The sequence below is a fragment of the Labeo rohita genome, unplaced genomic scaffold (genome assembly GCF_022985175.1).
Source record: "Labeo rohita strain BAU-BD-2019 unplaced genomic scaffold, IGBB_LRoh.1.0 scaffold_2136, whole genome shotgun sequence".
In the NCBI taxonomy this organism is placed as follows: Eukaryota; Metazoa; Chordata; class Actinopteri; order Cypriniformes; family Cyprinidae; genus Labeo; species Labeo rohita.
The window spans coordinates 1-10,048 of NW_026128370.1; the positions used below are offsets into that span (position 1 = coordinate 1).

General features: G+C 39.3%; 5 non-coding genes across 5 annotated transcripts; all 5 read right to left on the bottom strand.

Moving 5' to 3' along the window:
• Positions 1-411: 411 nt before the first annotated feature.
• On the bottom strand, positions 412-484 carry trnar-ucg (transfer RNA arginine (anticodon UCG)). Its single transcript has one exon. It is a non-coding gene; the product is annotated as a tRNA-Arg (tRNA).
• A 1,756-nt stretch (positions 485-2,240) lies between these two features.
• Positions 2,241-2,334, bottom strand: trnar-ucu (transfer RNA arginine (anticodon UCU)). The gene is made up of 2 exons: positions 2,298-2,334; positions 2,241-2,276 (listed from the first exon to the last, which is right to left on the bottom strand). It is a non-coding gene; the product is annotated as a tRNA-Arg (tRNA).
• A 1,770-nt stretch (positions 2,335-4,104) lies between these two features.
• trnar-ucg (transfer RNA arginine (anticodon UCG)) lies at positions 4,105-4,177 on the bottom strand. Its single transcript has one exon. It is a non-coding gene; the product is annotated as a tRNA-Arg (tRNA).
• A 1,792-nt stretch (positions 4,178-5,969) lies between these two features.
• Positions 5,970-6,042, bottom strand: trnar-ucg (transfer RNA arginine (anticodon UCG)). The gene has a single exon. It is a non-coding gene; the product is annotated as a tRNA-Arg (tRNA).
• A 3,590-nt stretch (positions 6,043-9,632) lies between these two features.
• trnar-ucg (transfer RNA arginine (anticodon UCG)) lies at positions 9,633-9,705 on the bottom strand. The gene has a single exon. It is a non-coding gene; the product is annotated as a tRNA-Arg (tRNA).
• Positions 9,706-10,048: the final 343 nt, after the last annotated feature.

Here is a 10,048-nt window from a genome sequence, read left to right on the forward strand (position 1 = left end):
ACTGAACCCACACTTGCAGATCCACTAGAGTAATACTGTCATTCCATTGAATAATTCAAATCTAGTAGGCATTCCCCAAGAAGAAGAACATGTTAAACAACCCAGATGTGATTCTAACCTACAGTATTCAGCTCCAAAGTTTGATACCTTCTGCATTTGGCCACTAGGCCCACACTTGCAATTTCACTACTGTAGCTCTTTTGGATAACAGTTATACAGTAATACACTTATTCACTTGAATTAGAGTTCAATAAAAGCCACTGTGTAAAACCAGGGTTTTCTTCAAAAAAAAAAAAAAATCCATAATTCATGTAAAAAAAAAAAAAAAGGAAAAACACATTTTTCGTAAGGTGCCAACATCAACTCAGAAGACCTACATTCCATGAAACAGGTTGCACATACAGTTGCAACTGACCCAGATGGGACTCGAACCCACAATCCTCAGCTCCGAAGGCTGATGCCTTATCCATTAGGCCACTGGGCCTTCAAATGCCTGTGCCACAAATTTGGTTCTAATTCATTAGAATAGTTCTGTCCAAGTGTGACCCAAACACACAGTACTCAGCTCCAAAGTCTAATGCCTTTTTCAGTACGCAACTAGACCCACATTAGATTGCCAAGAAGCAGCTTTTAAACAACCCAAATGTGACTCAAACCACTTTGAAGACAGAACTGCTTTCAATTGGGCCACTGGGCCCACACTTGCACTGTCCTGAGAGTAGTACTGCTCTATTAGAGTAGTACTTTTATTCCATTGAATTAGAATACATCAGCATGCATTTCCCAAGAAGAAAGACATTTTAAAGAACTCCACTGTAATTCCAACCTACAGTACTCAGCTCTAAAGTCTCATCCATTAGGCCACTAGGTCTGTGACGGTCTGTTCCACAAATTTAGTTCTAATTGATTAGAATAGGTCTGTCCAAATGTGACCCAAACACACAGTACTCAGCTCCGAAGTCTAATGCCTTTTCCAGTACGCAACTAGACCCACATTAGATCGCCAAGAAGTAGCTTTTAAACAACCCAGATGAAGACAGAACCACTTTGAAGACAGAAGTGCTTTTCATTGGGCCACTGGGCCCACATTTGCACTTTCCTGAGAGTAGTACTGCTCTATTAGAGTACTACTTTTATTCCGTTGAATTAGAATACATTAGTATGCATTTCCCAAGAAAAAAGACATTTTAAAGAACTCCACTGTAATTCCAACCTACAGTACTCAGCTCTAAAGTCTGATGCCTTTTCCATCAGGTCACTACATGCATATATGGGTTTCACTGTAATAATACTGCTGTTTTAGAGTAGTACTCTCATTCAGTTGAATTGCAAATATATTATTGCCACTCCCCAAGAAAAAGGACCAATCAAACAACCTAGTAGAGGCTCAAGCCCACAGCACCCAGCTGCAAAATCTGATGCCTTTTCCATTAGGCCACTAGAACCCCAGTCGCAACTTGACTGTACTAATGCTGCAGAATTAGAGAACTACTGTCATTCCGTTGAATTAGAATAAATTATGAGGCATCTGACAAGAAGAAAAACCTTTCAAACAAGCCAGATGTTGTTCAAACCCATAGTACTCAGCTCAAAAGTCTGATGCCTTTTCCATCGGGCCACATTTGCAGTTTCTTTACTGTAATACTGCTGAATTAGAGCTGTAAGGTGATTCTACTCAGTTCAAATAACTGCACAATCATTTGCCAAAAAGAAGCTTTTAAACAAATCAGATGTCACTGAAACCACCAATACGGGATTTCAAAAAACTGAAGTGTGTGCCACTGGGCAACTGAACCCACACTTGCAGATCCACTAGAGTAATACTGTCATTCCATTGAATAATTCAAATCTAGTAGGCATTCCCCAAGAAGAAGAACATGTTAAACAACCCAGATGTGATTCTAACCTACAGTATTCAGCTCCAAAGTTTGATACCTTCTGCATTTGGCCACTAGGCCCACACTTGCAATTTCACTACTGTAGCTCTTTTGGATAACAGTTATACAGTAATACACTTATTCACTTGAATTAGAGTTCAATAAAAGCCACTGTGTAAAACCAGGGTTTTCTTCAAAAAAAAAAAAAAAAAAAATCCATATATGAATATACGTATTTGTCAAAAGCTGATGTATTCAAAAAAAAAAAAAAAAAAAAAAAAGGAAAAACACATTTTCGTAAGGTGCCAACATCAACTCAGAAGACCTACATTCCATGAAACAGGTTGCACATACAGTTGCAACTGACCCAGATGGGACTCAAACCCACAATCCTCAGCTCCGAAGGCTGAGCTTATCCATTAGAAGGCTGATGCCTTATCCATTAGGCCACTGGGCCTTCAAATGCCTGTGCCACAAATTTGGTTCTAATTCATTAGAATAGTTCTGTCCAAGTGTGACCCAAACACACAGTACTCAGCTCCAAAGTCTAATGCCTTTTTCAGTACGCAACTAGACCCACATTAGATTGCCAAGAAGCAGCTTTTAAACAACCCAAATGTGACTCAAACCACTTTGAAGACAGAACTGCTTTCAATTGGGCCACTGGGCCCACACTTGCACTGTCCTGAGAGTAGTACTGCTCTATTAGAGTAGTACTTTTATTCCATTTTATTCCATTGAATTAGAATACATCAGCATGCATTTCCCAAGAAGAAAGACATTTTAAAGAACTCCACTGTAATTCCAACCTACAGTACTCAGCTCTAAAGTCTCATCCATTAGGCCACTAGGTCTGTGACGGTCTGTTCCACAAATTTAGTTCTAATTGATTAGAATAGGTCTGTCCAAATGTGACCCAAACACACAGTACTCAGCTCCGAAGTCTAATGCCTTTTCCAGTACGCAACTAGACCCACATTAGATCGCCAAGAAGTAGCTTTTAAACAACCCAGATGAAGACAGAACCACTTTGAAGACAGAAGTGCTTTTCATTGGGCCACTGGGCCCACATTTGCACTTTCCTGAGAGTAGTACTGCTCTATTAGAGTACTACTTTTATTCCATTGAATTAGAATACATTAGTATGCATTTCCCAAGAAAAAAGACATTTTAAAGAACTCCACTGTAATTCCAACCTACAGTACTCAGCTCTAAAGTCTGATGCCTTTTCCATCAGGTCACTACATGCATATATGGGGTTTCACTGTAATAATACTGCTGTTTTAGAGTAGTACTCTCATTCAGTTGAATTGCAAATATATTATTGCCACTCCCCAAGAAAAAGGACCAATCAAACAACCTAGTAGAGGCTCAAGCCCACAGCACCCAGCTGCAAAATCTGATGCCTTTTCCATTAGGCCACTAGAACCCCAGTCGCAACTTGACTGTACTAATGCTGCAGAATTAGAGAACTACTGTCATTCCGTTGAATTAGAATAAATTATGAGGCATCTGACAAGAAGAAAAACCTTTCAAACAAGCCAGATGTTGTTCAAACCCATAGTACTCAGCTCAAAAGTCTGATGCCTTTTCCATCGGGCCACATTTGCAGTTTCTTTACTGTAATACTGCTGAATTAGAGCTGTAAGGTGATTCTACTCAGTTCAAATAACTGCACAATCATTTGCCAAAAAGAAGCTTTTAAACAAATCAGATGTCACTGAAACCACCAATACGGGATTTCAAAAAACTGAAGTGTGTGCCACTGGGCAACTGAACCCACACTTGCAGATCCACTAGAGTAATACTGTCATTCCATTGAATAATTCAAATCTAGTAGGCATTCCCCAAGAAGAAGAACATGTTAAACAACCCAGATGTGTGATTCTAACCTACAGTATTCAGCTCCAAAGTTTGATACCTTCTGCATTTGGCCACTAGGCCCACACTTGCAATTTCACTACTGTAGCTCTTTTGGATAACAGTTATACAGTAATACACTTATTCACTTGAATTAGAGTTCAATAAAAGCCACTGTGTAAAACCAGGGTTTTCTTCAAAAAAAAAAAAAAAAAAAAATCCATATATGAATATACGTATTTGTCAAAAGCTGATGTATTCAAAAAAAAAAAAAAAAAAAAAAAGGAAAAACACATTTTTCGTAAGGTGCCAACATCAACTCAGAAGACCTACATTCCATGAAACAGGTTGCACATACAGTTGCAACTGACCCAGATGGGACTCAAACCCACAATCCTCAGCTCCGAAGGCTGATGCCTTATCCATTAGGCCACTGGGCCTTCAAATGCCTGTGCCACAAATTTGGTTCTAATTCATTAGAATAGTTCTGTCCAAGTGTGACCCAAACACACAGTACTCAGCTCCAAAGTCTAATGCCTTTTTCAGTACGCAACTAGACCCACATTAGATTGCCAAGAAGCAGCTTTTAAACAACCCAAATGTGACTCAAACCACTTTGAAGACAGAACTGCTTTCAATTGGGCCACTGGGCCCACACTTGCACTGTCCTGAGAGTAGTACTGCTCTATTAGAGTAGTACTTTTACATTGAATTTTATTCCATTGAATTAGAATACATCAGCATGCATTTCCCAAGAAGAAAGACATTTTAAAGAACTCCACTGTAATTCCAACCTACAGTACTCAGCTCTAAAGTCTCATCCATTAGGCCACTAGGTCTGTGACGGTCTGTTCCACAAATTTAGTTCTAATTGATTAGAATAGGTCTGTCCAAATGTGACCCAAACACACAGTACTCAGCTCCGAAGTCTAATGCCTTTTCCAGTACGCAACTAGACCCACATTAGATCGCCAAGAAGTAGCTTTTAAACAACCCAGATGAAGACAGAACCACTTTGAAGACAGAAGTGCTTTTCATTGGGCCACTGGGCCCACATTTGCACTTTCCTGAGAGTAGTACTGCTCTATTAGAGTACTACTTTTATTCCGGTGAATTAGAATACATTAGTATGCATTTCCCAAAAAAAAGACATTTTAAAGAACTCCACTGTAATTCCAACCTACAGTACTCAGCTCTAAAGTCTGATGCCTTTTCCATCAGGTCACTACATGCATATATGGGGTTTCACTGTAATAATACTGCTGTTTTAGAGTAGTACTCTCATTCAGTTGAATTGCAAATATATTATTGCCACTCCCCAAGAAAAAGGACCAATCAAACAACCTAGTAGAGGCTCAAGCCCACAGCACCCAGCTGCAAAATCTGATGCCTTTTCCATTAGGCCACTAGAACCCCAGTCGCAACTTGACTGTACTAATGCTGCAGAATTAGAGAACTACTGTCATTCCGTTGAATTAGAATAAATTATGAGGCATCTGACAAGAAGAAAAACCTTTCAAACAAGCCAGATGTTGTTCATGTTGTTCAAACCCATAGTACTCAGCTCAAAAGTCTGATGCCTTTTCCATCGGGCCACATTTGCAGTTTCTTTACTGTAATACTGCTGAATTAGAGCTGTAAGGTGATTCTACTCAGTTCAAATAACTGCACAATCATTTGCCAAAAAGAAGCTTTTAAACAAATCAGATGTCACTGAAACCACCAATACGGGATTTCAAAAAACTGAAGTGTGTGCCACTGGGCAACTGAACCCACACTTGCAGATCCACTAGAGTAATACTGTCATTCCATTGAATAATTCAAATCTAGTAGGCATTCCCCAAGAAGAAGAACATGTTAAACAACCCAGATGTGATTCTAACCTACAGTATTCAGCTCCAAAGTTTGATACCTTCTGCATTTGGCCACTAGGCCCACACTTGCAATTTCACTACTGTAGCTCTTTTGGATAACAGTTATACAGTAATACACTTATTCACTTGAATTAGAGTTCAATAAAAGCCACTGTGTAAAACCAGGGTTTTTTTTCAAAAAAAAAAAAAAAAAAAAAAAAAAAAAAAAAATCCATATATGAATATACGTATTTGTCAAAAGCTGATGTATTCATGAAAAAAAAAAAAAAAAAAAAAAAAAAAACACATTTTCGTAAGGTGTCAACATCAACTCAGAAGACCTACATTCCATGAAACAGGTTGCACATACAGTTGCAACTGACCCAGATGGGACTCGAACCCACAATCCTCAGCTCCGAAGGCTGATGCCTTATCCATTAGGCCACTGGGCCTTCAAATGCCTGTGCCACAAATTTGGTTCTAATTCATTAGAATAGTTCTGTCCAAGTGTGACCCAAACACACAGTACTCAGCTCCAAAGTCTAATGCCTTTTTCAGTACGCAACTAGACCCACATTAGATTGCCAAGAAGCAGCTTTTAAACAACCCAAATGTGACTCAAACCACTTTGAAGACAGAACTGCTTTCAATTGGGCCACTGGGCCCACACTTGCACTGTCCTGAGAGTAGTACTGCTCTATTAGAGTAGTACTTTTATTCCATTGAATTAGAATACATCAGCATGCATTTCCCAAGAAGAAAGACATTTTAAAGAACTCCACTGTAATTCCAACCTACAGTACTCAGCTCTAAAGTCTCATCCATTAGGCCACTAGGTCTGTGACGGTCTGTTCCACAAATTTAGTTCTAATTGATTAGAATAGGTCTGTCCAAATGTGACCCAAACACACAGTACTCAGCTCCGAAGTCTAATGCCTTTTCCAGTACGCAACTAGACCCACATTAGATCGCCAAGAAGTAGCTTTTAAACAACCCAGATGAAGACAGAACCACTTTGAAGACAGAAGTGCTTTTCATTGGGCCACTGGGCCCACATTTGCACTTTCCTGAGAGTAGTACTGCTCTATTAGAGTACTACTTTTATTCCGGTGAATTAGAATACATTAGTATGCATTTCCCAAGAAAAAAGACATTTTAAAGAACTCCACTGTAATTCCAACCTACAGTACTCAGCTCTAAAGTCTGATGCCTTTTCCATCAGGTCACTGCATATATGGGGTTTCACTGTAATAATACTGCTGTTTTAGAGTAGTACTCTCATTCAGTTGAATTGCAAATATATTATTGCCACTCCCCAAGAAAAAGGACCAATCAAACAACCTAGTAGAGGCTCAAGCCCACAGCACCCAGCTGCAAAATCTGATGCCTTTTCCATTAGGCCACTAGAACCCCAGTCGCAACTTGACTGTACTAATGCTGCAGAATTAGAGAACTACTGTCATTCCGTTGAATTAGAATAAATTATGAGGCATCTGACAAGAAGAAAAACCTTTCAAACAAGCCAGATGTTGTTCAAACCCATAGTACTCAGCTCAAAAGTCTGATGCCTTTTTCCATCGGGCCACATTTGCAGTTTCTTTACTGTAATACTGCTGAATTAGAGCTGTAAGGTGATTCTACTCAGTTCAAATAACTGCACAATCATTTGCCAAAAAGAAGCTTTTAAACAAATCAGATGTCACTGAAACCACCAATACGGGATTTCAAAAAACTGAAGTGTGTGCCACTGGGCAACTGAACCCACACTTGCAGATCCACTAGAGTAATACTGTCATTCCATTGAATAATTCAAATCTAGTAGGCATTCCCCAAGAAGAAGAACATGTTAAACAACCCAGATGTGATTCTAACCTACAGTATTCAGCTCCAAAGTTTGATACCTTCTGCATTTGGCCACTAGGCCCACACTTGCAATTTCACTACTGTAGCTCTTTTGGATAACAGTTATACAGTAATACACTTATTCACTTGAATTAGAGTTCAATAAAAGCCACTGTGTAAAACCAGGGTTTTCTTCAGAAAAAAAAAAAAAAAAAATCCATATATGAATATACGTATTTGTCAAAAGCTGATGTATTCATGTAAAAAAAAAAAAAAAAAAAAACACATTTTCGTAAGGTGCCAACATCAACTCAGAAGATCTACATTCCATGAAACAGGTTGCACATACAGTTGCAACTGACCCAGATGGGACTCAAAACCCCAATCCTCAGCTCCGAAGGCTGATGCCTTATCCATTAGGCCACTGGGCCTTCAAATGCCTGTGCCACAAATTTGGTTCTAATTCATTAGAATAGTTCTGTCCAAGTGTGACCCAAACACACAGTACTCAGCTCCAAAGTCTAATGCCTTTTTCAGTACGCAACTAGACCCACATTAGATTGCCAAGAAGCAGCTTTTAAACAACCCAAATGTGACTCAAACCACTTTGAAGACAGAACTGCTTTCAATGGGCCACTGGGCCACTCAATTGGGCCACTGGGCCCACACTTGCACTGTCCTGAGAGTAGTACTGCTCTATTAGAGTAGTACTTTTATTCCATTGAATTAGAATACATCAGCATGCATTTCCCAAGAAGAAAGACATTTTAAAGAACTCCACTGTAATTCCAACCTACAGTACTCAGCTCTAAAGTCTTATCCATTAGGCCACTAGGTCTGTGACGGTCTGTTCCACAAATTTAGTTCTAATTGATTAGAATAGGTCTGTCCAAATGTGACCCAAACACACAGTACTCAGCTCCGAAGTCTAATGCCTTTTCCAGTACGCAACTAGACCCACATTAGATCGCCAAGAAGTAGCTTTTAAACAACCCAGATGAAGACAGAACCACTTTGAAGACAGAAGTGCTTTTCATTGGGCCACTGGGCCCACACTTGCACTTTCCTGAGAGTAGTACTGCTCTATTAGAGTACTACTTTTATTCCATTGAATTAGAATACATTAGTATGCATTTCCCAAAAAAAAAAGACATTTTAAAGAACTCCACTGTAATTCCAACCTACAGTACTCAGCTCTAAAGTCTGATGCCTTTTCCATCAGGTCACTACATGCATATATGGGGTTTCACTGTAATAATACTGCTGTTTTAGAGTAGTACTCTCATTCAGTTGAATTGCAAATATATTATTGCCACTCCCCAAGAAAAAGGACCAATCAAACAACCTAGTAGAGGCTCAAGCCCACAGCACCCAGCTGCAAAATCTGATGCCTTTTCCATTAGGCCACTAGAACCCCAGTCGCAACTTGACTGTACTAATGCTGCAGAATTAGAGAACTACTGTCATTCCGTTGAATTAGAATAAAATTATGAGGCATCTGACAAAGAAAAAACCTTTCAAACAAGCCAGATGTTGTTCAAACCCATAGTACTCAGCTCAAAAGTCTGATGCCTTTTCCATCGGGCCACATTTGCAGTTTCTTTACTGTAATACTGCTGAATTAGAGCTGTAAGGTGATTCTACTCAGTTCAAATAACTGCACAATCATTTGCCAAAAAGAAGCTTTTAAACAAATCAGATGTCACTGAAACCACCAATACGGGATTTCAAAAAACTGAAGTGTGTGCCACTGGGCAACTGAACCCACACTTGCAGATCCACTAGAGTAATACTGTCATTCCATTGAATAATTCAAATCTAGTAGGCATTCCCCAAGAAGAAGAACATGTTAAACAACCCAGATGTGATTCTAACCTACAGTATTCAGCTCCAAAGTTTGATACCTTCTGCATTTGGCCACTAGGCCCACACTTGCAATTTCACTACTGTAGCTCTTTTGGATAACAGTTATACAGTAATACACTTATTCACTTGAATTAGAGTTCAATAAAAGCCACTGTGTAAAACCAGGGTTTTCTTCAGAAAAAAAAAAAAAAATCCATATATGAATATACGTATTTGTCAAAAGCTGATGTATTCATGTAAAAAAAAAAAAAAGGAAAAACACATTTTCGTAAGGTGCCAACATCAACTCAGAAGACCTACATTCCATGAAACAGGTTGCACATACAGTTGCAACTGACCCAGATGGGACTCGAACCCACAATCCTCAGCTCCGAAGGCTGATGCCTTATCCATTAGGCCACTGGGCCTTCAAATGCCTGTGCCACAAATTTGGTTCTAATTCATTAGAATAGTTCTGTCCAAGTGTGACCCAAACACACAGTACTCAGCTCCAAAGTCTAATGCCTTTTTCAGTACGCAACTAGACCCACATTAGATTGCCAAGAAGCAGCTTTTAAACAACCCAAATGTGACTCAAACCACTTTGAAGACAGAACTGCTTTCAATTGGGCCACTGGGCCCACACTTGCACTGTCCTGAGAGTAGTACTGCTCTATTAGAGTAGTACTTTTATTCCATTGAATTAGAATACATCAGCATGCATTTCCCAAGAAGAAAGACATTTTAAAGAACTCCACTGTAATTCCAACC